The 27,482-nt window shown below is 39.9% G+C and overlaps 2 long non-coding RNA genes across 2 annotated transcripts; one reads left to right on the top strand and one right to left on the bottom strand.

Annotated features, from left to right (window-relative positions):
• On the bottom strand, positions 1-12,817 carry LOC142182693 (uncharacterized). The gene is made up of 2 exons (XR_012711651.1): positions 10,717-12,817; positions 1-3,031 (listed from the first exon to the last, which is right to left on the bottom strand). It is a non-coding gene; the product is annotated as an uncharacterized LOC142182693 (long non-coding RNA).
• On the top strand, positions 7,671-27,482 carry LOC142182692 (uncharacterized). Its single transcript, XR_012711650.1, has 2 exons — positions 7,671-8,201; positions 27,265-27,482. It is a non-coding gene; the product is annotated as an uncharacterized LOC142182692 (long non-coding RNA).

The raw sequence follows: 27,482 nt of genomic DNA, 5'->3' as shown, positions 1-27,482 counted from the left end.
TTGTAATTACTGTATCGTTAGACGTATTGTGTATGCTTTATGTAGATACAATATTCTGTTGATCCTATACTTATACTTGTTCAGTTTATTAGACCAGTGGGTGTCTTGACTGTTCCTCATCACTACTTCACCGAGGTTAGTCTTGATACTTACTGGGCACCGCTGTGGTATGCTCATTCTACACTTTTGTATATTTTTATACAGATCCAATTATTTGATCGCTAGTAGCAGTGTAGACCGTTGCTGAGGAGACTCAAGGTAAACCTGTTGCTGCGTTCGCAGGCTTCGGAGTCATCTTCCTATTTTGTATTCACACTGTTTCTATTATTCCCAAGCAGTTGTATTTAGAAGTTGTAGCAAACTCTATAGAGCTTATGACTTGTACTACCGGTTTTGAAAATTAGAAGTTTTGTAGAGATTTCTATTACGAGACTGTTAGATTTATTTGTTATTGTTGTTATTTCCGTAAATATTAGGCTTACCTAGTCCCTAAGACTAGGTGCCATCACGATACCCAATGGAGAGGAAATTGGGTCGTGACAATTTCATTTATAATAATTTACACTTATATATATATATATATATGACTAGCGTTGATGATTTATTCTCAAATATTGATACTCGAATGCTTGATTGGTGACTAAATAAGAAAACAAATCTCGGAGTTTAAGTGACTAGATGCTCCGGTATAATGAGCTACTAGATGCTCCAAGATGTGTGCAATCGACACAGTCTTGAATGTTTTATTCATGATCACCTTATTAGTACTTTGCTCGGATACCTCTTGGGCGGTTGTATGATGCACCCTATGCGACTTTGAGTGAATTTTCACCGAAGCTCGTGGAGCAAATTTTTAACCAATTTAAGGTTTTAATACAATTCTTATCTATTTAAGCATTATATTAACAATAATTTCATCTAACGTTACACACTTCATTTGCAGACTAAGTGTACTTGGGAGAACCGGCATAACAGTGTCATTCTTGCAAATTTTATGTTCAAATACCATAAGAGACTATCTGATTCCTTCCGATCTGCTCGGAAGAAGAGCAAGAAGCATTCATGAGTTCTACCGCATTTATGAGAGGATTTACTGAGGTAGTGGACCACTGAGAAATTCTAGAAAAGGAGTGAACAGGGAAAGAAGGCCCGAGCATCTGAGAAGGGTGGCTCCTTGCACTGTGTTGGTGCAAGGATCATGGGGACTGCGATGAGACTACTTGTGATTCCTTAAAATATTTAAATCTATTTTTATTGAACTATGTATTTTAATTTAGTTAACATATTTTATTATACTTTTAGAAAAATATATTGGGGGAAGATGACTCAGGATGAGTTCTTCAGGGAGACTCACATACGGAATAAAAAGGCATCAACAGATCCAAGTATATGGGTTGAGGACCGGGCAGAGACTACATATGTAAGTTTGATAATTATTATAACTTGAAATTAATGTTTATAATATTATATAGTTAATAATTTTCTATTTTCTAAAAAAAGGGTCGCAACAAGACTAATATAGAAGAGTACACTCAGAGCTTGCCACCGAATGAGCAAGGCAAGCAACCACCCATTTCAGACGAAGAAGTGTGGAAGATATGTTTAGATGTTGTCGGTGATCTTAAAAAGGGGATAGCATATAGCCTTTCAGAGAGATCATTTCGGCGTTACAGGGGTGGATTGCAAGGTATAAAGACTTTCTCCCCCTGCGAGGCAATGATAGGTCGACTCTCTCGTCTATGGAGAAGAACATTGCAAAGCTAAAAGTAGAGCTTGAAGAGACAAAGGCTAGAGAATAAAAGAGAGAAAAACAATTTGATACCCTTCAAGTTCAGCTAGAAAAGAGGGACCAACAATTTAATGCCCTTCAAGGTCAGCTACCCAATCTTCTTGCAAGTGGTGCTTTCCCGATTCCCCGGTCTCGTGAGCCTTCCCTAGATGCTAATCCTTCCTATTGTGATCCTTCGAACCATGCCGACGATGAAGCATCTAGTAGTTGAGATGGAGACGATTTGATACAAAACACTCATTGAATGATGTTTGAACTTTTAACTTATGAAACGTGTTGTTGTTTATTAATATAGTTTAGTGGAGATGGAGATGATGTTTTGTTAATATAGTTTCGATAGTTTTTATTATTGTTGTTATTATTATTGTTATTGTGGTTATTGGTTGAATGGAAGCAATGTAATTCTGCCATTATAGGTGATTGGTTGTTGGCAGGTGGTGCAGCTATAAAACAACTGTATTTTGCCAAAACCTTACCCAGAAAACTGACCGCCTACCGCCCGAAGTCAGTAGGAAATGATCATTTGATTTTCCAAAAATTTAAATTTACCGACCGACTTCTGTCAGAATCTTTAATTTTAAATGTTTAAATATTTTTTATAATACCGATCGACTTAGGTCAAAATTTTTGATTTTAAATTTTAAATATTTTAACAATACCGGCCGATTTCGATCGGAATTGAATAATTTTAAAAAATGAATAATTTTAGTTTCGACCAAAGTCGATCGCTAATTTAAAAATAATAAAAAATTATTTTTAAGAATACCGACCGAGTTCAGTCGGTAAGGTTATTTTATGTCAATAACTTGGTCAAAGTACGTTGACAATTACCGACCGACTTCGGTCGAAAATATCGATTGTCTGCAGTCGCTCCCCTTTAGTGACCATTGATTTTTTGACGAACTGAAAACGGTCGAAAATTGATCGATTTTGTTCGATTCCGATTAATTTCGATCGATTTTTCTGGACACTTTTTGGCATTTTTTTAGTAGTGGTGGTGCATTTACATAGGGAGGGGGGTTGTTGTTGGCAAAAACACAGGCATTAAGAAGTTTTTTAGAGGTAGTTCCCGTTCACTCAACTTGGTAGATGTGGGAGACAAAACATGGTGGTGCGGCAAAACGTTCCAAGCTATTTCCAAGTGGCGTGTGGGTTCCATATTTAGCTAAGCTATCTGCTGCATAGTTTTGCTCCTTGTATATGTGATGGATGATTTGATCATCTATCTGTTGGATTATTAACCTGCAATCATCAAGGAGATTAGTGTAAAATGGATGATCTTGTTTAAAGAGAGTGAGTACCTTTGTTGCATTCACCTCAATGATAAGCGGGAGGTATTTGTATTTCTTTGCTAACCATATACCCAGCAGAAGGACACGGAGTTCTACTTCTATAGGAGAAGCAGTAAAAACAATTTTTTAGAACCCTAAGCTCTGATTCCCTTGGTGATTTCAGAGAACTCCTCATAAACCCATTTGGTGATGTGTAAACGAACCATCCAAATTTAACTTATAGTAGTCTTTGGATGGGGGTGCCATTTGATATGCAGTGGGAGTTTGTTAGGGTGTGTAGGAGAAGCTTTTTTAAGAAAATAGTATTCTGAGACCTTGGATATAATAAGTGGAAGACAGATGGATATGTTTGTCCTTAAATGTATGTTGATTTCTAGTTAACTAAATTTGTCAGAGGCAAAAAGAGAAAAATGTAATGACCAGACCAGTCGTTTTGTGTATTTGAGCCTCATTTCCCATTGTGACGCTTCACACATATATATTTATGGTTTTATGACTTGCGGGGTTGGTTAGTTTCATTCCGGAGTTTTGGGTTTATTTGGACAATTTGGTTCTTGGTTAGAAGCCTAAATTGGAGATGTTGATCGAAGTTTGACTTTTGCGAAAACAACCTCGGAACGGTATTTTGATGGATCTCATAAGTTCGTATCGTGAATTTGGACTTGGGTGTATGAAAATAATTGGATTTGGAGGTCTCTATAATGATGTGACTTATTTTGCCGAGAGTTGGCAATTTGAGGTTTATAAGTTTCTCTAAGTTTGACCGTAGGTTGACTTGATGGCCATCGGGTTCGGAATTTAGTTTTGGGACTTGGAATAGGTCTGTTTTACTTTTTGGAACTTGTCTGCAAATGTTGGTGTGATTCGCAGTTGGTTTGATAGGATTCAAACGCTTGGTTGCAATTTTAGAGGTTTTTGAGCTTTCTTTTAAAATTCATGTGTTTTGATATCCGATTCATGATTTTTAATGTTTTTTTTGATATTTTGATCGTGATAGTAAGCTCGTAGGATATTTTTAAACTTGTGGGATATTTGAATTGGAGCCCTGAGGGATCGAGTGAGTTTCACACATGTTTTGGATTGGATTGAATGCAGTTTTGAGTTGCTGGTTTGTTGGTGCTGCAATCGCAATTGCGAGCACCAGCCTTGCAATTTTGAAGTGATCTGTAGGGGCGAGGTATGGAAATTGGGATGCCTCACTCGCAATTGCGAAGTGTAGGCTAGTCTTGGTAGTATCATAATTGCAATAATTTAGTCGCATTTGAGGTTGGAGCAGGCTTCGCAAATGTGAAGCTGATGTCGCATTTGTGACTTCCCCATTAAATTGTCTGTGCCGCACTTGCGAGTCTATCTTTGTAATTGCGACATTTGCACCTGAACAAAAGGGCTGAAAAGTCGGGATTTAATCTCATTTCTCTCATTTTAGAACTATGGGTGGACATAATACCGACCGAACCAAAAACACCGATCGAACCGTAAACTTCGATTTATTCGGTTTCTGTTTTTCAGCTTATTTGGTCGCTTTGCGATTTATATTTTTGCAACTTCGATTTTCGTTTAAACCGAAAAATCGAAGTTTTCTAATATGGGTCCTAGCCTCTGGGCTCTTCTTAAGTTGTCTAGCCCAACTTTTCCATATATTTAAATTACAAAATTTGAAGCCCAAACACAAATAAAGCCCTACATTCTAAAAATTATCCATTTTTTTGCCAATGTATTTTTCGTTGTTGTTTGCTTGCTTGACGCCGATATTGTTGTGGTATAATGATATTCATCTATGTTTGCCATCGTCTCTTTTAGTTTTTATAACAAATAGTTATTGCTAAAATGGAAGAAAACATGATTCCTACTATAACCTAATATTTGTTTATGTGTTCATGGATACTAATTCTCTTCTAATTTGAACTTGTTTAGATTATGCTTCTAGATGATTGTCTACGTCTCTACGAGATAGTTATATTGTAAGTAATATTTGTCAAATAAATTTATATTTCCTACATCAACTAAATAATTTGGCTAATCATATTATAAGTATCGCATTTTCGAGTTTTAGTTGCACTAAAATATGAAATTAATCATATTTTTAATAGAAAAGGTTCAATTTAAAAGCTCAATATGACAAGACCTAACAGATCGAATTGAACCGAAAATTGACCGAACCGAATTAGCAAAAACCGAAGAAACAGAACTAATTTTTGTTCGGTTATTGGTGTACCAAATAAAAAACCAAAAATTGAACAAACCGAACCGAACCGAACTGGCCGACACTCATCCCTATTTAGAACCCTAGACTTGATAGGAGGCGATTTAGAGAGGGGATTTTTACATACAATAATTGGGTAAGTAGTTTTAATCAATTTTTAACTATATTACATGATTATTTATGACATTTAACATCAAATTTGTGGGGATCAAAGAGAAAGTTTGGAAAATTTTGTCTATATTTAGAAAAATAAAAATTTGTGATTTGTCAAACGAATTAGACTCGAATTTGAAAACAAAATACATATATGGATTCGTAGGGTTATGAGTAGTCTAGATCTATCCTTGGACCCGGGTTTTAACCGGGTGGGCCTGGGATTGACTTTTGTTGACTTTGGGGGAATTGTATAAATATCATAGGTTTATTAACAGTCATTGGTTTTTCTTGCATTGTTTGATAATATTAAGTCATTTTTTGTTATATTTGAGTCGTGCAGAGGCGAATTTTAAGGAAAAAGCTATTTTTGAGTATTGATTGGCCTAGTTGAGGTAAGTATCTTGCCTAACTTTGTGCAGGGGAAACTACCCTTAGGATTTTGGTTGATTGTATTGTTTGAATCATGTTGAAGACCTCTACACGAGGTGACGAGTGTATACTCATGCTTATATGTGGAATTTAATTGGTTTAGACTTTTAGGCTGCTATCATGCATTTAATTGAAGTTGTCATATCATGTTATATCTCCCCTTGGCAAGTCTACTCTTACATGATTTATTTGAAGTTATTAGTACATGTTCTATCTTTATTTGCCAAGTTTACTCTACAAGCTTTATTTGATATTTTTAGTACACGTTCTATCTTTTATTGTCAAGTTAACTCTTATATGTTTTAACTGAAGTTGTTACCTCTTTTATTATCATGTTACTTCTCTCATTGTTAAGTTAGTCTTATTTAAAGTTTTCATTACACGTTACCTCGTTCATTGTTGATTTATCCTTATTCGAATTTGTTATTACATGATATCTGTTTCATTATTAAGCTTATGATATGCACTTGAGTTGTGAGTTGCCTTTTTATGGGTATACCTCTATTATGAGTTATTGAAGTTGTAGTTGTGAAAGCTATTAATATATTGAGGTTAAAGTTGTTGGTTACTGAGATATCTTTTCTTGTCGAGTTGTTTCTCATTCATTTTGTTATTTTTGAGATTCTTGTACACTTGCGGTTGTGCCATGGGTTATATGTTTGGTAACATTGATATCGTTAATTTTGAAAATATTGTGGCATATGGGCACGTGTGGTGCGAGTTGATCATCGTATTGTGATATTTATACGCATGCGGTGGTACAAGAGTAGGTATTGAAATGCATGCAGTGAGATAAGATGGGATTTATATACGTGTTGCTAGTATGGAAAATATTTGAAGCCACATGGTGAGATAAGGGGGCTAAAATGCTTTTAGTTATTTCGAGAAAAATACTTTAAAATAAATACAAGGCCTACACGGTGATATAAGGAAGTATGTGATTGTGACTTGTTAAAAGAGAATATGAAGTGTGGTACCTCAATTGTGAATCTTGTTGAACATTCCATGTTCAAAAGGCTTGTTGATTTAAATGGTTGTTATCCTTTTTCATTGTCTTACTTGTATTTTCACGGTACTTGATCACTTGTTGTTACTTTCATATGTTCACTCTTTGTTGCCCTTTATTGCCTTAATTTCCGTTATTGGCCTTACATCATCTTACTGTTCTATTTTCATTTATTTCTTGATTTCCATTATTAGATCATGTTAATATTCTATTCAGGTTTCTATGTCTAGTAGGTGTCATGACCTGTCCTCGTCACTACTCTACTGATGTTAGGTTTGATACTTACTGAGTGCCATGTTGGTGTACTCATGTTATGCTTTTACATATTTTTGTGCAAATCCAGGTACTTCTGCTTATGCAGGGTGCCAGTTAGTTGACTTGGATATCTCGGGGACTTTAAGATATACCTACTTGACGCCCACACACCTCGGAGTTACCTTATGCTATTACTTTACTACTGTTTATCTTCACTTCAAATAGTGTTGTATCTAGAGATTACTAGAGCATTGCTTTAGAGCTTATGACTCAATTTCACCAGTTTTGGGGATTTGTGATTGTTATTGAGTATTGATGTTATTATGAGATTTATTAGTTTAATTTAATACTCTTAGTTATTATTTCTGTTAAGTTCTCTTGTGTGTTAGACTTACGTAGTATTAGATATTAGGTGTCATCACGACTACCTCATGTGAAATATTGGGGTCGTGACAAAAAAGTGTTTGGTGGTATATTAATAGAGCACCTACCAAATGGTAGGTGTAGGAAATGGCATGCCCATTGGGGTTGATCGTGGTAATGTGTCAGGTAATTTTGGATAAGGCTTGAGAGATGAAGGTTGGCCCAAATGTGTTGGGCTTTTAAACATTGAAAAAGATATTTTGTGGGGTTTCAAGGGCCATGTGGCAGATTGTGGAAATGTTCGAGTTTGTGATGGAGAGGTATGCTAAATAATTATTTGTTGGAAGGCGATCATGGAAGCATAACCAAATAAAGTGCAACAGTTTTAGCGGCATACGTAGTTTCCAGACCCAGGTGAATAGATTCAAGGTTGTAGAGGAATTGAGGGATTGATAGCTGGACTTAAACCAAAAATTTGGCATCTTTAGTAAGGGTCCAAATAATTTTGTCAAATCTCAGCGAGGCGTGCGGCAGGTATATACTACGGATTTGTTGTAAAATATCATCCGGTAGCTGAAAAGATAAGTTGCTTAATTGCCAGGAAGCATTTGCGTTGTAATTTTCTATAGTGGAGTGCTCTTCATGAGGTAGAAAAGGACCAGAGATGAGGGATCGAAGAGTTGTGTTTTCGCTAAGCCAGGGATCAAGGTAATATGTTACATGTTGCTCATTTGATGTTCTCCATTTATAGTCTAGTTGACAGATTGCCCATCCAATCAAGATATTTTTTCTAAATAAAAGATTATTTTGGATGATATGGTGTTGAAGAATTATATTTTGACAAAAGAATCTTGGCCCATAGTTGCATTGGATTTTGAAATAGGCGCCATGCAAGGTTGTCTGGGAGGGCCTTATTTTTGGTATCAAGCTTTTGTATACCTAGACCTCCTTCAGATTTCAGACTAGTAACATTGTTTTATTTTATAAGAAGCAATTTTGTTTTCTGGGCAGTGATGCCCAAAAAAAAAAAAAAAAAATTCACTGGTATTAATTCAAATACGATCTAATACTTTTGGGGATGGAGATATATTGTATAACATGGTTAGGAAGAGTGTTAAGAGTGGAGCAAATAAGGGTTGTCCTTCCTACCATAGTAAGATGACTAGATTTCTACCACGCAAGTCTGTATCTTGAATGTATATAAATTGGAAATATGTGTTAGTAGGACTACGTAGGAAGATGAGAATCCAAGGTATTTTCCAAGATGGTTCCCTTCAAGCATTTTAAAATTTTGCAATACAAAATATTTTTCAGCGGTGGCACGGGTTTTTGAGAAGAATATTTTTGAGTTAGCAAAGTTTATTGGTTGTCCTGAGATGGAAGTAAAGAAGCTTATGGTGTCTATTATATAGTATGACAAATTTTAGTCGATTTTTTAGAAGTGATTATGATATCATCAAAAAAGAAAATACCGGAGATACATGGCCCCCTCTGGACAGTTGTATGGGAGGCCAATGTTGGTAATCTACAGCCGCATTTATACTGCGGGAGAGCATTTCCATTGAAAGAATAAATAGGTACAGAGATAAAGGATCACCTTGGCGTATACCTCTAGTTAGATGGAAAAATTCAATAGGGCTACCATTAATGAGGACAAAGATGAAAGATGTGGAGACGCATGACATGATAAATTGAATAAATGGTCCCAGAAATTTTAATTGGATAAGTGTTTGGAGGATGAAGGACCGTTGTAGTTTATCAAAAGTCTTTTCCAAATCTAACTTCATAAGCATATGAGGAATTTTACTTTTCATGTGCTGAAACTTAGTGAAGATTTCTTGGACAACAATGATATTATCTGCCGCACATTTATTTTTTTGAAAAACTTGTTAATATGGTTTATAAATTTTTGTAAAAGTGGCTTGAGACAATTGAAAATAATTTTTGTAATTATTTTATAGATAGTATTGCATAAGCTAATAGGACGATATTAGGTAATAGAGGATGCATTCTTATTTTTAGGGATTAGGCAAAGATACGTGGTATTTATTTGGTGCGGGATTTTATGATCCCTAAAAATTTGGTGACCAAAGGAAGTGACTGATTGTTGGATATCAGCCCAATATTTTGGTAGAAACATGACTGAAGTCCATCTAGACCTGGAGCCTTTAAGGCTGGAAAGAATTGATTGCTTCGAGAATTTCATGGTCTTGTAATGGAAGCAAGAGTTGATTTTGATTGTCCGGTGAGAAAGAGTTATGGGGGTAGGGGAATGTGAGTTAGTGGAGAAGGGTAGTTCAGTGGTAAAGAGTTTTTGACAATATTCAGAAATGTGAAACTGTACATGAGAGGGTTCACAAATCCAATTTGCTCTAATATCTTGTAGGGCAGTTATTTTATTTCTTCGATGACCTTGGGTAGTGGAGAGAAAAAAGAATTTTGTATTTACGTCACCTTGATTAAACAAAGTTATCCGGGATTTTAGTTTCCAAAATTTATCCTCCTATTGTAGGATGAAGTTGTATTCTCTAATTAAGTCTTGTTCTAAGTTTTGTAAAAATAAACTGGTGGTGTATTTGATAGAGGATTGGAGGCATTCTAATCTGGCAAGGAGAATTTTTTCTTGTTAAAAATGTTTCAAAATGTGTTTTATTCCAAGATTTCACGGTGGTGGTGAAGTTTTCAATAGCAGGCAATAGTTGAGTATGAGTAGACAACACTGAGTGGATCAATGTTCTAAATTCTAGACGTGAAGCCCCGATGGTTTCAAAACGAATTACTTTGTTGGGCTGGCTTCTATGGTAATTTAGTTGAAGCAACAAAGGGCAATGATTAGAGTGTGTGCGAGGTAGATAAGTAACTAGGGAATTTAGGAATCTATTAATCCATTCATAATTGGATATTAATCTATCTAACATTTCCAATATATGATTACCCATACTGTGATTATTTGTCCACGTGTAACGACTACCTTTAAAATATAAGTCCGCAAATTGACAATAATTAATATAATCAATGAAGTATTGAGATCTATTTAAATTGATATCCCTCCCGCCATATTTATCACCTGCTAAAAGTATTTCATTAAAGTCTCACCTAATATCTAGGGACCCTTAAAAAGGTCTTTCAAACATTTAAGATTCTGTCATAATATATTTCTATCTTGATAATGAGTGCTAGCATATATTGCTAAAAATAACCATTGTTGAGTATGGGGGCTTACCTTTATCATGCAGTGGTCTTGCTGAGTAGTTGCAAGAATGTCCACTGTGAGTGCCTCACGATGCAACAAAGGGACAATACCACCAGATTGTCCCTCAGCAGATACTTGAGTCATGTCAGAGAATTGAAAATCCTCCCTAAGTACATGATGATCAGTGATGTGAGTTTCCAACAGAGCAACTAAATAAAGGCGATGGTAATCCAGTAAAGACCTAATATTTCGACGAAACTCGAGTGATTGAGCACTCCGGCAGTTCCCCCTGCATGTTTGGTTTTTGTTCATTGTTCCCCTCTCCCTGAACATGGAGCGAGGGAATCAGTACCACATTGTATTTGCCTACAGCCCGATTCGTGGTTGGCCTTATTCTTAGGGAGCAAGTGTGAAGATTTGGAGGACAATTTAGATGAAACTTTTTTGCGTGCTCCTCCTTTACCACAAAAACATTGAATCCTGCAAGCCAAAGTGGTTCTGGGCGTATGTTCAGAAATGATCTATCGTTGTCGCTATTTCCTGTTGGAGGTCTTCGTTTGGTTCTTCTTGATTTGGAAGGGGTGGTGTGTTCAGTGGTGAGAGAGGCAGTTGGTCATGTGGCCCCAAGGGTGAGGTTGGGGGAGGTTAAGTGGTGGTAGTGTGTATGGTTAGATCCAAGGCATTTGATGAAATGGTTTTGGTGGAGGATAAAAGAAAAGTTGGAGAAGGTGGGGCTATAGGTGTGTGGCATCCCAGTAGGGGGCTGGGTTTGATGGTGGTTGGTATGGTGCTAGGTATGGGGCTTGTATCATGGACCAGTAGTACTGACCATAGATGACCATCGCTAGACAAATCCCCTCTGTGACTATTTACGTGAGGTCAATTGGATTTGTGAGCAGTATCATGACCTCTTGGCCATTCACTTCATGGAGAATATGAGAGCATGGTCTTGGAGACCCACTTCCAACCATGATGTTGGTTCATTCATTGCATGGTTTGTTTTAGCAGTGAAGATCCGAGTGTTAGGATTCATGGCTGAGAGGTGGATTGTAAATGATGATAACGAGGAGGGGTGGTGGTTGGAATAGACGTGCTCGATGCATTGTTTATAGTAGGAGTAATAGAAATGTTGGAATTGTGAGGGTGAGTGAATTGATGATTGGGGGTGTGTATTTGTAGAGACAGTAGTGGTTGGGTTTTGGCGGTGAGCATTGGGTTGGGCTTGAGTGTAGTGTGTGTTGTGACATGGGTGTATGCATTAATGGTGTATTTTTTTCATGGACTGGATTTCCTGATCCAGTGGGAGTAGTATCTTATATTAGTGGTTCATCAGAGTTATGACTACTCTTGGTTTACTGAAAATAAGAGGAGATTTGGTTTGTGATTATAGGGCTATGTGGTGTTTGTAGGTCTGCTGACGTGGAGGCATGTGGGGTAAGTAAGTTATGATTGGCTGGAGAATTTACGTGTTATGTTGGTTCTATTTCAAGGTGGCTTTGTGGTTCAGGTTTTTGTAGTAGATCATTAGTATTAATTTGGGCTAGTGGGATGTTGGACATTGAAGGAAATGGTGGACAGCTGATAGGTTAGGCCTCTACGACGTGTTCGTTTGATGTGGGTGGGTCTTCTAATTGGAGATTTGCAAATTTATTTGAGTGGGTAAAATTTTGGAGTTCCCACTAGTTATATACATTATCACATTTAGGGAGGGTATTACATGCATTTTCTGAAGATTGTGTATTTAAGTGCTTTAAGTTAGTGGACTTACCTATATGTGGCGCGTGAGGCACATCTTCGGCTTGAGTTGGCATAATGTCTGCATCAAGGAAAGTTGGTTGATGTGCGCGAGATTTTGTGATAGATTTCCTCAAAAATTATACTGTCTTGCACTCCTGGGATGGAGTTATTTCCTGTACTGTAGTACTGGTAGTGGATTGGAGAGAAGGAGAGGTAATTTTCAAGGTGATGAGCATTGTTTGTGGATGGATTAAAGTGGAGCAGTTCTTTTGCAAATGGCCTAATTTCCCACAAGCTGTATGCGGAGGTGAATTCCCTCATATAGAATAACCTGCTTGTGGGTGCTAATAAAGATGTGTGTTCTCAGGGATTTTTCTAAGGTAACTCCACACAAATTCTGGCATACTGGCCTCGTGTAGTTATATAGCTATAGGTATCAATTTTCAACACTTCGCTAATTTTATTGCCCATTTACTAGAGAATATCTAGGTCGTAGAATTCGATTGGAAGTTCAGGGAGTCTTACCCAGAAAGATAAGTACTTGAGCTTTGATGTGGAGGTTAGAAATTTTGGTTATCATTCTGACGGAGAGGAAATGGTTAAAAATGAACAAAAGGTCGTCATGTAGTGCTCTTAACATATTTTCATTTTTCTAAAAATTGAGTAGGAAGAAGTTTGATCCTAAATAGACTAGGGGTAGTTCTTCTGTAGGCTTTCACTGTGCATAGAACTTTTGTCGTAGTATTGATGGCCAACTTTACGCCCAAAAACCTTTACGTACGCCACCTCACCGATCCTCTGAATATAGTTTTGATTTATCTTCAACAGTTAATGGAATGAAGTTGTTTGGGTCAATGGTGGTATCGCTTTCATCAGTTAATTCAATGGTATTAAGTTGGAGGTGGGGATTGATGATATCGGGAGATAATTGTGTATTGATTATTAATTTGTTCAAGAATGAGGGGTTGTCAGGGTTTGTGGCATGTGAGGGTGGATCAATTTGCATTTTTGCATTATCTGGGGGTTCTGGGGATCTGAAGTTGGTTGTGTAGGGCTGTATTTCCATGATTAAACTAAGGAGACATTTGGTAGAGTGCATAAGAATAGTGCGGAATAAGGTGTATTAGTAATGCATGGATTAGTAATGCATGGATTAGTAATGCATGGGTTAGTAATTATCACGACCCCGGTTCGCCCTCCGTGAACTATCGTGACGGCACCTAGTCTCTACGACTAGGTAAGCCTAAATTGCGGGAAAAAAACCAAAATTTGCAGAAGTAAAAAAATTTAAAACAGAAGTAAAGTAGTAACAGTGTTTAAATGTGCCGCTCGGCATACACCATGTTTAACTCTCAATATCAATACATAAATCCAAGACCCGAAAACCCACGAATCACAAGCTAGGAAATGCTACATAGCTCTAACTCTGGAATGTCTAATAAGAACAGAAAATACAGAAGGGCTAAGTACTAAAAAGCAGGAATAGAAAGGGACTCCTCGGTCTGCGGACGCGGCAGATATACCTCGAAGTCGCTAGGGCAGTCGTCTCGCCTCAGGGGTGATAGGACTGGGTAGAAGTACCTGGATCTGCACATGAAAAACATGCACAGAAAGGGCATGAGTACACCACAGTGGTACTCAGTAAGTGTCAAGCCTAACCTCGGTTGGGTAGTGAAAAGGAAGGTCAGGGCCCTACTGAGGTTAAACAAAAATATAAGTTCAACAGTATAGAATAGAACAGTATAAATAAGTACAGCAATGAAAATAAAACAGGATGTACAAGACAGCAACAACTATACAGAGCAAGGTAAACACGGAAGGAAATATAACTCAGCACTAATTATAATCAAATCGGGGATCTTCCAGGATACCGTCCTGTAGTCCCAAATACAATTATCCGATAAGTCTTCCGGGATACCATCCCGTAGTCCAACTCATAGTGCACGAAAATCTATCGGAATCCCGTTCCGTAGTCCCAAATATAAATACCCAGTACTGGGGGAATCTATCGGTGCATTCCCGTAGTTCCATATAATTGTGCAGGGGAATCTACCGGAATCCCACATCTGTAGTCCTAAAATAAACAGACAAGGGGGAGATACCGGAATCCCACATCCGTAGTCCTAATGTAAATACACAGCAGCACCAGAAAATTATACAGAAATGGCAAATTTCATACTAAGATAAACAAGTGATTCTAGCCTAGCATGTTGCACAGAATTCAGGTAAGCACGTTGAACAATTAAAACAATTAAATCACTTAGACATGCTTTCCTAATCTAACAAATGGCTTAATAGGGCAAGTAATAGAAGCAGGAAAAGAAACATACTAATAAATACTTAAAGAAAACCGGATTTCCAACAATTTGCATAAGTACGCACTCGTCACCTCACGTACAAGGCAATTCAATTACCAAATATATCAATCCTAAGGGGAAGGTCCCCCGCACAAGGTTAGACAAGCCACTTACCTCGAACCGGCTCAAAATTAACCCGAGACCACGTTCTTGCCACTAGTACTCGACTCCAAATGGCCCAAATCTATTCAATTCAATTGCATAATGTACATAACACTTCAAGTAACTAATTCTACAATTAAAGTCTAAGCTGATACTCGAAATTATGTAAAATGACCAAAGCGCCCCTCGAGCCCACGTCTCGGAATCGGGTAAAATTTAAATTTCCAGATACCTCGCACTCTCATAAGTTCAGTCATATAAAAAGTACCAAAATCGGACCTCAATTTGTCCCTCAAATATCACTCAAAGATCTCCAATTAGACAAGCCCTAAACCCCCAATTACCACTAATTTTACTTAATTTTTGATGCTTAAATTGATAAAAAAATCATTCCAATAACGCGTTTAGGGACAAAAGACCTTACCCCAATGAACTCCTCTGAAAATCTCTCTTGAAAAGTGCTCCACAAGCTTCTTCCCGTTTTGAAAAAGATGAAAAATGGCTAAATTTCGCGAAGGCAAAAATTTATATGTTCTGCCCAGCGATTTCCGCATTTGCAGCCCTGGGACTGCATCTGCGGTCCCGCTTCTGTGAGGACTTCGTCACATCTAGGACTTTCACTTAAATGCCAACTTTCGCAGCTGCGACTCCCCATCCGCAGATGCGGTACCACTTCTGCGGTATGATCACTACTTCTGCAGTTCCAGAAGAACTCCCAAAATTCCGCTTTTGCGGCCACTGAGCCACTTCTACGGCGCCGCACCTGCGGAACCCAAACTGCAGGTGCGGTTATGAAAGAACCAGCAGCTGAAGCTGCAACTTTAACTCCAAAATCTTTCCGTCAACCATCTGAATTCATCCCGAGGCCCTCGGGACCTCAACCAAAGGCACCAACAAGTCACAAACCACTACCTAAACTTGTACCAATCCTTATAACACCTAAAACAACATTGAAACCTCGAATTAACCATGGATTTAAGCCTAAGAACTCCAAAATTCTCAAAATACGCTTTCGATCAAAAAGTCCATCAAAACCTCGTCCGAATGACCTGAAATTTTGCACACACGTCACATTCAATACTACGGAACTACTCCAACTTTCAGAATTCCATTCCGACCCTCGGATCAAAATCTCACTATCGGACTGGAAGCTTCAAAAACTCAACTTTTGGCATTTCCAGCCTAAATTAGCTACGGGCCTCCAAAACACAATCCGAACACGCCCCTAAGCCCGAAATCACCCAACAGAGCTAATGGAATCATCGGATTTCCATTACGAGGTCGTCTTCACACTGTTCTGACTACGGTCAACTTTCCAACATTTAAGCTCTCATTTAGGTACTAAGTGACCCAAAACTCTCCGAAACTCAAAGCCGAACATCCCGATAAATTAAAATAGCAGAAATAAACTCGGGGGAAGCAGTTAATAGGGGATCGGGGCATTAATTCTTAAGACAACCGTCCGGGTCGTCACATCCTCCTACACTTAAACATTCGTTCGTCCTAGAACGAGCATAGAGACATACCTGAAGTAGTGAAAAGATGAGGGTAACGACTGCACATATCCTTCTCGGTCTCCCAGGTCGCCTCCTCGACCGACTGACCCCACTACTGAACCTTCACTGATGCAATGTTCTTTGACCTCAGCTTTCTGACCTTCTTGTCCAATATTTCCATTAGCTCTTCAACATAGGATAGATCCTTGTCCAACTGGACTGAACTAAAATCCAGCACGTACGACGGATCACCGTGATACCTCCGGAGCATCGAAACATGAAATACCGGATGAACTCTGGCCAATCTGAGAGGTAAGGCAAGCTCATAAACAACCTCCCCAAGACGCCTCAATATCTCACAAGGGCCAATAAATCTCGGATTCAACTTCCCTTTCTTCCCAAATCTCATAACACCCTTTATGGGCGAAAATAGAAGCAGAACTCGCTCTCTAATCATATAGGAAACATCACGAACCTTCCGGTCCGCGTAACTCTTCTATCTGGACTAGGCTATACGGAGTCTATCCTGAATCACATTAACCTTCTCCAAAGCATCCTGAACTAAGTTTGTGCCCAATTATCTAGCCTCACCCGGCTCAAACCAGCCCACCGGGGATCTACACCGCCTACCATATAAAGCCTCATACGGTGCCATCTGAATGCTGGACTGATAGCTGTTGTTGTAAGCAAACACTACCAATGGCAAGAACTGATCCCAAGACACTCCAAACTCAATCACACACGCATGGAGCATATCCTCAAGAATCTGAATAGTGTGCTGGGACTGTCCGTCCGTCTGAGGGTGAAATATTGTACTCAACTCCACCTGAGTACCCAACTCATGTTGAACGGCCCTCCAGAACTATTATATGAACTGAGTACCTCTATCAGAAATGATGGACACTAGAATACCATGAAGACCAACAATCTCCCGAATATATATCTCTGCCAAACGCTCCGAAGAACAAGTATTACACACAGGAATGAAAGGAGCGGACTTGGTCAGCCGATCCACAATCACCCAAATAGCATCAAACTTTCTCAAAGTCTCTGGGAGCCTAACTACAAAGTCCATGGTGATCTGCTCCCACTTCCACTCCGGAATCTCTATCTACTGAAGCAACCCACCCGGTCTCTGGTGCTCATACTTCACCTGCTTATAGTTGAGACACCGAGCTACGAATCCAACTATATCTTTCTTCATGCACTTCCACCAATATCGATACCTCAAATCTTGATACATCTTTGTGGCACCCGGATGGATGGAATACCGCAAACTATGGGCCTCCTCTAGAATCAACTCTCACAGCCCATCAACGTTGGGTACACAAATTCGACCCTGCATCCTCAATACCCCATCATCACCAATAGTCACATCTCTAGCATCACCGTGCTAAACTTTGTCCTTGAGGACAAGCAAATCAGGGTCATCATACTACCGCTCCCTGATGCGATCAAATAAGGAAGACCGAGAAACCACGCAAGCTACAACCTGACTGGGCTCCGAAAGATCCAATCTCACAAACTGGATGGCTAAGGCCTGAACATCCATCGCCATAGGCCTCTCCGATGCTGGTAAATAAGCAAAACTCCCCAAACTCTCTGCCTGGCAACTCAAAGCATCGACCACCACATTGGCCTTGCCCATGTGATACAAAATAGTGATGTCATAATCCTTTAGCAACTCCAACCACCTCCTCTGGCGCAAATTTAGATCCTTTTGCTTGAACAAATACTGCAAGCTCCGATGGTCAGTATAAATCTCATAGGGAACCCCGTATAAATAATGGCGCCAAATCTTCAGGGCGTGAACAATGGCAGCTAACTCAAGGTCGTGAACATGGTAGTTCTTCTCATGTATCTTCAACTACCTGGACGCGTAGGCAATTACCCTACCGTCCTACATCAACACCGCTCTGAGGCTAATCCTTGAGGAATCACAATAGACTGTATAAGACCCCGAACCTGAAGGCAATATCAAAACTGGGGTTGTAGTCAAAGCTGTCTTGAGCTTCTAAAAGCTCGCCTCACACTTTTCCGTCCACTAAAACGGAGCACCCTTCTTGGTCAACCTGGTCATAGGGGCTGCAATCGATGAAAAACCCTCCACAAAATGATGGTAGTAGCCTGCCAAGCCAAAGAAACTGTGGATCTCTGTAGCTGAGGATGGTCTGGGCCAACTCTGCACGGCCTCTATCTTCTTCGGATCCATCTGAATACCCTCACTCGATACCACGTGGCCTAAGAACGCCACTGAATCCAACCAAAACTCATATTTTGAGAACTTAGCATATAACTTCTTCTCTCTCAAAGTCTGAAGCATGGTCCTCAAGTGTTGCTCATGATCTTCCTGACTCCGGGAATACACCAGAATATCATCAATACAGATAATGGCGAATGAGTCAAGATATGGCTGGAACACATTGTGCATCAAGTGCATAAAGGCTGTTGGGGCATTGGTCAGCCCAAATGTCATAACAAGGAACTCATAATGACCATACCGAGCCCTGAAAGTAGTTTTGGGGATATCTGGCTCCCGAATCTTCAACTGATGGTAGCTTGAGCGCAAGTCAATCTTAGAAAACACCCGTGCGCTCTGAAGCTGGTCAAAGAGATCATCAATTCCAGGAAAAGGATAACGGTTCTTCACTGTAACCTTGTTCAACTGTCGATAATCAATGCATATACGCATGGAACCATCCTTTTTATTCACAAACAAGATAGGAGCACCCCCAAGGTGATACATTGGGCCGAATAAAACCCTTATCAAGCAATTCCTGTAACTGATCCTTCAACTCCTTTAACTCAGGAGGAGTCATACGATACGGAGGAATAGAAATGGGCTGAGTGCCCGGCAACAGATCAATGCCAAAATCAATATCTCTATCAGGCGGCATGCCCAGAAGGTTAGTTGGAAACAAATCGGGAAAATCCCGTACTACAAGGACTGAATCAACTAAAAGGGTATCAATACTAACATCTCTCACATAATCTAGATACGCGTCACACCCCTTCTCAACCATACGCTGAGCTTTAAGAAAAGAAATGACTCTACTAGGAGTGTGATCTAAAGCACCCCTCCACTCAACACGCAGTATACCTGGCATAGCCAGCATCATGGTTTTGGCGTGACAATCAAGAATAGCATAATGGGGTGACAACTAGTCCATGCCCAAGATAATATCAAAGTCAACCATGGTGAGTAACAATAAATCGACTCTAGTCTCAAAACCACTAAGAGAAACCAAACATGACCGATAAATGTGGTCCACAACAAGAGAATCTCCCACAGGAGTAGAAACATAAACAGGGGAACTCAAAGAATCCCGAGGTACAACCAAATGCGGAGCAAAATAAGAAAACACATAAGAGTAAGTGGAGCCTAGATTGAATAAAACTGATGCATCTCTGTAACAAACTAGTATAATACCTGTGATGACAGAATCGGAGGCAACAGCCTTAGTACGAGCAGGAAGGGCATAGTATCTGGCCTGGCCTCCCCCTCTAGGGCCACCTCTACCTCCCCAGCCTCCACCTCTAGCTGGCTGAGCAGGCGGGGTAGCAACTGGAGCTGTAACCATAGCCTGAGAACTCTGCGGGGCACGCTGTGGCTGAGAAGTCTGTGGAGGTGCACCCCTCCCAAGTCTGGGGAAAATCTCTCACCATATGGTGTGTGTCACCACACTCAAAACAAGATTTGGGAGGATGTGGTGGTTGTACTGACTCGGGCCAGGTCTGCTGGACTGACCACTAAAAGCACCCCGCGCAGGAGGCGCGCTAGAAACCAGAGGTGCATAATAAGGCTCCTAAGGCCTAGGAGGAGCTGGAGCACTACTGGCTGTTGGAAGAGATGAATGAACGGGGCGACTCATATAACCCCTACCATGATGACCTGCAGCTGGGTTACGGGCACCAGAATAATGGCCCAACTCTCGAGACCTCTTGGCCTCCCTCTTCTCTCTCTCCCTAGCATGCATACCCTCAATCCTCCTAGCAATGCTCACCACCTACTGATAAGAAATATCCATCTCCAACTTATGAGCCATGCTAGATATGATGCTGGGAATAAGGCCCTCAATAAACCGGCAAACCCTCTCGCGGACAGTAGAAACCAAGGCTGGGGCATGTCTAGCCAAGCTAGTGCAACGGACAGTATACTCTGAGACAATCATAGTGCCCTGGCGCAAATGCTCAAACTCGGCGCGCCATGCATCTTTGAGGCTCTGAGGAATAAACTCTCTCAGGAATAGATCTGATAACTAGGTCCAAGTCAGTAAAGCAGCCTCGTCCGGACTGTCTAACTCATAGGTGTGCCACCACTCATAAATGGCTCCTCGAAGCTGAAAAGTAGTGAAGGAAACCCCGCTCGATCCTGATATACCCATGGTATGGAGAATACAGTAGCACTCCTCCAGAAATCCCAAGGTATCAACTGATGCTAACCCACTGAATACCGGAGGATCATACTTCTTGAACCTCTCAAGTCTCCGCTGCTCATCCTCCGAAGCAGCTGCCCCGTCCTCGGGATGAACTGGCTGCTCGGGAGTGCGGGTGGCGGGAGTCTATGCTCCTCCCTCAGCTTGGGATGTGGCTGCAGCAAGGGGAAGCAACCTTGCCTGAGCCAAAGTGGTGTACATGCTCATGAACTGCGCCTGGAGTAGTAGTAGCAGTAGGCGTGTCAGGTGCCTCGACTCCGACTGGAACTGCGGGTGGTACCTCGGCGGCAGCTCGGGCAGGTGCTCTGGCTGCACCATGTGCGCATCCTCGGCCTCTATCCCGGCCTCGGCCTCTGACGGTTGTAGTAGGGGGCGCGGGTGCCTGATCATCTCGGGTAGCACGTGTCCTCACCATCTGTGACAGAATAGAAGACAGACGTTTAGAATTGTGATGTCAAAAATATCACACGACAAGGAAATCAAATGAAGTAAAAAATTTCCTAACAGTTACATAGCCTCTCATAGATAAGTACAGACGTCTCCGTACCGATCAGCGAAACTCTAATAAACCGGCTTGTGATCCATGACTCCTATGAACCTAGAGCTCTGATACCAACTTATCATGACCCCAATTTTCCCTCCGTGAACCATCGTGATGGCACCTAGTCTCTACGACTATGTAAGCCTAAATTGCGGAAGAAAAAACAAAATTTGCGGAAGTAAAACAATTTAAAACAGAAATAAAGTAGTAACAGTGTTTAAATGTGTCGCTCAGCATACACCATGTTTAACTCTCAATACCAATACATAAATCCAAGACCCGGAAACCCACGATTCACAAGCTAGGAAATGCTACATAGCTCTAACTCCAGAATGTCTAATAAGAACAGAAAATACAGAAGGGCTAAGTACTAAAAAGCAGGAATAGAAAGGGGCTCCTCGGTCTGCGGACGCGGCAGATATACCTCGAAGTCGCTAGGACAGTCGCCTCGCCTCAGGGGTGATAAGACTGGGTAGAAGTACTTGGATCTGCACATGAAAAACATGCATAGAAAGGGCATGAGTACACCACAGTAGTACTCAGTAAGTGCCAAGCCTAACCTCGATCGGGTAGTGGCGAGGAAGGTCAGGGCCCTACTGAGGTTAAACAAAAATATAAGTTCAACAGTATAGAACAGAACAGTATAAATAAGTACAGCAGTGAAAATAAAACAGGATGTACAGGACAACAACAATTATACAGAGCAAGGTAAACACGGAAGGAAATACAACTCAGCACCAATGATAATCAAATCGAGGATCTTCCAGGATACCGTCCTGTAGTCCCAAATACACATATCCGATAAGTCTTCAAGAATATCGTCCTGTAGTCGAACTCATAGTGCATGGGGATCTACCGGAATCCCCTTTCGTAGTCCCAAATGTAAATACCCAGTACTGGGGGAATCTACCGGGTGCATTCCCGCAGTTCCATATAACTGTGCAGGGGGATACCGGAATCCCACATCCGTAGTCCCAAAATAAACAGACAAGGGGGAGCTACTGGAATCCCACATCCGTAGTCCAAATGTAAATACATAGCAGCAGCAAGAAATTATTTAGAAATGGCAAATTTCATACTAAGGTAAACAAGTGATTTGCTGCACAGAATTCAGGTAAGCATATTGAACAATTAAAGCAATTAAATTACTTAGACATGCTTTCCTAATCTAACAACAAGATTAATAGTGCAAGTAATAGAAGCAGGAAAAGAAACATACTAATAAATACTTAAAGAAAATTGAATTTCCAATAATTTGCACAAGTACGCACTCGTCACCTCACGTACAAGGCAATTCAATTACCAAATATATCAATCCTAAGGGGAAGGTCCCCCACACAAGGTTAGACAAGCCACTTACCTCAAACCGGCTCAAAATCAACCCGAGACCACGTTCTTGCCACGAGTACTCAACTCCAAATGGCCCAAATCTATTCAATTCAATTGCATAATTTAGATAACACTTCAAGTAACTAATTCTACAATTAAAGTCTAAGCTAATACGCGAAATTATGTAAAATGACCAAAACGGCCCTCGGGCCCACATCTCGGAATTGGGTAAAATTTATATTTCCAGAGACCTCGCACTCTCACGAGTTCAGTCACATCAAAAGTACAAATATCGGACATCAATTTGTCCCTCAAATCATCACTCAAAGGTCTCCAATTAGAACAACCCTAAACCCCCAATTACCACTGATATTCCTTAATTTTTCATGCTTAAATTGATAAAAATCATTGAATAACGAGTTTAGGGACCAAAGACCTTACCCCAATGAACTCCTCTGAAAATCTCTCTTGAAAAGTGCTCCCCAAGCTTCTTCCCGTTTTGAAAAAGATGAAAAATGGCTAAATTTTGCGAAGGCAAGAATTTATATGTTCTGCCCAGCGATTTCCACATTTGCGGCTCTGATGCGGTCCCGCTTCTGTGAGGACTTCTTCGCATCTGCGACTTTCACTTAAATGTCAGCTTCTGCATCTGCGACTCCCCATCCGCAGATGCGGTACCGCTTCTACGGTATGATCACCGCTTCTGTGGTTCTTGAAGAACTCCCCAAATTCCACTTTTGCAGCCACTAAGCCGTTCTGTGGTGACGCACCTGTGGAACCCAAACCGCAGGTGCGGTTATGACAGAACCAGCAGCTGAAACTGCAACTTTAACTCCAAAATCTTTCCGTCAACCATCTGAATTCATCCCGAGTCCCCCGGGACCTCAACCAAAGGCACCAACAAGTCACAAACCACTACCCAAACTTGTACCAATCCTTAAAACACCTAAAACAACATCGAAACCTCGAATTAACCATGGATTTAAGCCTAAGAACTCCAAAATTCTCAAAATACCCTTTCGATAAGAACTCCAAAATTCTCAAAATACCCTTTCGATCAAAAAGTTCATCAAACCTCTTCTGAATGACCTAAAATTTTGCACACAAGTCACATTCAATACTATGGAGCTACTCCAACTTTCGGAATTCCATTCCGACCCTCGGATCAAAATCTCACTATCGGACCAGAAGCTTCAAAAACTCAACTTTTGGCATTTCAAGCCTAAATTAGCTACGGGCCTCCAAAACATAATCCGATCACACCCCTAAGCCCGAAATCACCCAACGGAGCTAACGAAACCATCAGATTTCCATTCCGAGGTCGTCTTCGCACTGTTTCGACTACGGTCAACTTTCCAGCACTTAAGCTCTCATTTAGGGACTAAGTTTCCCAAAACTCTCCAAAACTCAAAGCCAAACATCCCGGCAAATTAAAATAGCAGAAATAAACTCGGGGGAAGCAGTTAATAGGGGATCGGGGCATTAATTCTTAAGACGGTCGGCCGGGTCGTAACAATAATGCAAGCATTAATTATAAAAATATTATTTCTTATCTACTTTTTGGTGTAGTGCATTAAAATTATAATGCATTGCATAATTTTTAAGAAAAATAGTTGCTTAGAAAAATGTCATCCATATTATCTAGCTTTAAGGGACTTTAAGAATAATTTTATCTTTAACCATGATAATGCTTGCATTAAAGCCTTGGTATTACTAATGTCATGGTTTTCTATGCATTACATATGCATAGGATAATGCCAAGTATGATACACAAATTGAAAAAATATACCAAACAAGGTATTAGTAATGCATAGAGTTAATGCTTGTATTATTTTTTCTAATACCTCCTACCAAACGACCCGTAAGAGTGTAGTGTGGAATTGTTGTGTAAGTGACTGTGTTGGTAAGGAAATGTTGAAAGAGAAGTGGAGAGCATTCTTAACCCCCTCCAATACAACTCTTTTGTGAATAAGTTACACCAAGAGCAAACATATATATCTATCACGGCCAAAAATCCAACTAGTTTTGATGGTACCTAACTCAATCTGCTAGGTAAGCCAATTAAAAATAATCTAATTCAATGAGATTTTCTAAGAAAATAAATGATGAAATAGCTTAACCTTTATATACTTCTCAAGGACTGGTAGTAAAAATCATGGGCTTCTAAGACAAAGAGTTTATAAAGCTGTTATGAAATAAATACATCATCTGTTCGAAATGTACATAAACATATTTTTATAAATCTAAAGATACCATGAACAAGAGGCGGCTACAACCGGAACGCACGTACATTTTCAAATCCAGCTCCCATCGAGCACAACAACATCAACAGCCGCCATCTGTATGCAAGGTGCAGAAGTGTAGTATGAGTACAACCAACCCCATGTACTCAATAAGTAACAAACCTAATTTTAGGTTGAAAGTAGTGGCGAGCTGGAATAAAAGTAGGAGTCCAACACCAATAGCCACCAACAGTTCATAACAACATAATGCAAGTAATAAAAGAAGTAACTCAGAGATAAAATGTTCAGCTCATTCACAGTTTCAGAAAGTAGGCCTGCTTTTCAAGTATATCGGTGAAAATCCAAATCTTTTACCGAAATTGCCAAAAAAATATAAGTTTGAAAACTGTAATTTTTCCCAAAGCTTGCAAAAGGTAAATGTTTCATTATCAATTTGCACGAGGAAAATGCATCTCTATGCCTATATGTCAATATGTGTGAGAAGTCATGAATATATGATGTGATACCGTACAACATGAAGAAAATACATCTTTATACATGTATGTTAAGTGTGCATGTCGAATGCCATGCAACTCAGTGATAAAATTATATGCATACTCTCAGAGTATCAATTCACTCAGTCCTCCAGTCTCAGTCCTCACAGCCACTCAATCCTCACAGTCACTCAGTCCTCACATCCACTCAATCCTCATAGTCACTCAATCCTCCCAATCACTCGGTACTCGTGCTCGGCACTCGCACTCAGTAAGTACATGTGCTCACTGAGGGTGTGTACAGACTTCGGAGGGGCCCCTTCAGCCCAAGTTCTATAATAAGCCAATCATGGCATAAATCAATAAAACATGTTACGGCGTGCAGCCCAATCCCATAAACATCCTCACTATCAGTCCCTCGGCCTCACTCAGTCATCAATTTCTCTAGTCTCTCGGGCTCTCAATATTATGAAAAATTCAGCCAAAATAATTATGTGATGTATCAGTAAATGGTAACAAAGACTGAGATATGATATGCATATGAATGTGTATGATTGTGTATGTAAATGCAATGTAAGCAGATAACTCAACAGCAGAAATAACCTCGGTGGGTCTCAATAGAATAAGCATATAGCCTAGACATGGTTTCTAACATGGATCACAACTCAATAGCTTAAGTGCGTAGAGAGTTTATGGTTACAAATAAGATCGGGTAACTACACAGTACCACAGAAATAACGGTGTTGCAATTCACATCGTGTGGGCGTACACCGTATAAATTGTAATTTCGTTATTTTTGTGGTACTGTGTAGTTACCTGATCTTACCTCTAACCATGAAATTTCTATGTACTAGAGCTATTGAGCTGTGATCCATGTTAGAAACCATGTCTAGACTACATGTTTATCCTGTTAGGACCCACTAAGGTCATTCTACTGTTGAGCTATCTTCTTTCATTGCACTTACATACTCAGCCATACGCATTCATATGCATATCATATCTCAGTCTCTGTTAACATTTATTGATACATCACATCATTATTTTTGGGCTGATTTTTCATGGCATTGAGAGCCTGAGAGACTGAAGAGATTGATGATAGAGTGAGGCCGAGAGCCTGAAGGTGAGGATGTTTATGGGATTGGGATGCGCGCTAAAGCATATTTTATTGATTTATGATGGGAACGGGCTGCACATCGTAGCATGTTGTACTAATTTATGACATGATTATCTTGTTATAGTGCTTGGGATGAAAGAGCCCCTCCAGAGTCTATACACACCCCTAGTGAACGCATGTACCTACTGAGTGCGAGTGCTTAGTGCCGAGTGTCGAGTGACTGGGAGGATCGAGTGGTTGTAAGGACTGAGTGACTATAAGGACTGAGTGGTTTTGAGGACTAAGTTACTGGAAGGACTAAGTGAATTAATACTCTGAGAGTATGTGTATGGTTTTTATCACTGGATGGTATTACAGTTGGCATGCATACGTTGACATGTGGGCATAGAGATGTATTTTCCTCATGCCATCTGAAAATGAAAGATTTACCTGTTGAAAGTTTTTTGGGGAAAAATTATAGTCTTCAAACTTACTTACATCTTTGGCAATTTCCATAAAAGATTTTGGTTTTCATTGATATACTTGAAAAGCGAAACTATTTTCGGGAACTATGAATAAGGTGAGCATTTTATCTTTGAGTTACTTCTTTTATTACTTGCTTTACGTTGTTATGAACTGTTGTTGGCTATTGGTGTTTGACTCAACCTTTGTTCTAGCTCGTTACTACTTTCAACCTAAGGTTAGGTTTGTTACATATTGAGTACATGGGGTCGGTTGTACTCATACTATATTTCTGCACCTTGTCTGCAGATGTTGGTTGCTGATATTGCTGTGATCGACGGGAGCTGGAATTGAAGACATACCTACGTTTCTGGTAGTAGTTGTCTCTTGTTCATAGTAGCCTTAGATTCATAAAACTTTGTTTATGTACATTTCAAACAGATGATGTATTTACTTCATACCAGCTTTGTATATTCTAGGCCAAATACATCAACAGCCCCTTAAAGTTGTTCTCACTTTTCACTCTG

Source organism: Nicotiana tabacum, chromosome 7, assembly GCF_000715075.1.
Source record: "Nicotiana tabacum cultivar K326 chromosome 7, ASM71507v2, whole genome shotgun sequence".
Lineage (NCBI taxonomy): Eukaryota > Viridiplantae > Streptophyta > Magnoliopsida > Solanales > Solanaceae > Nicotiana > Nicotiana tabacum.
The sequence above is the reverse complement of the archived record's forward strand: the minus strand, read 5'-3'. Positions and strand labels throughout refer to the sequence as shown.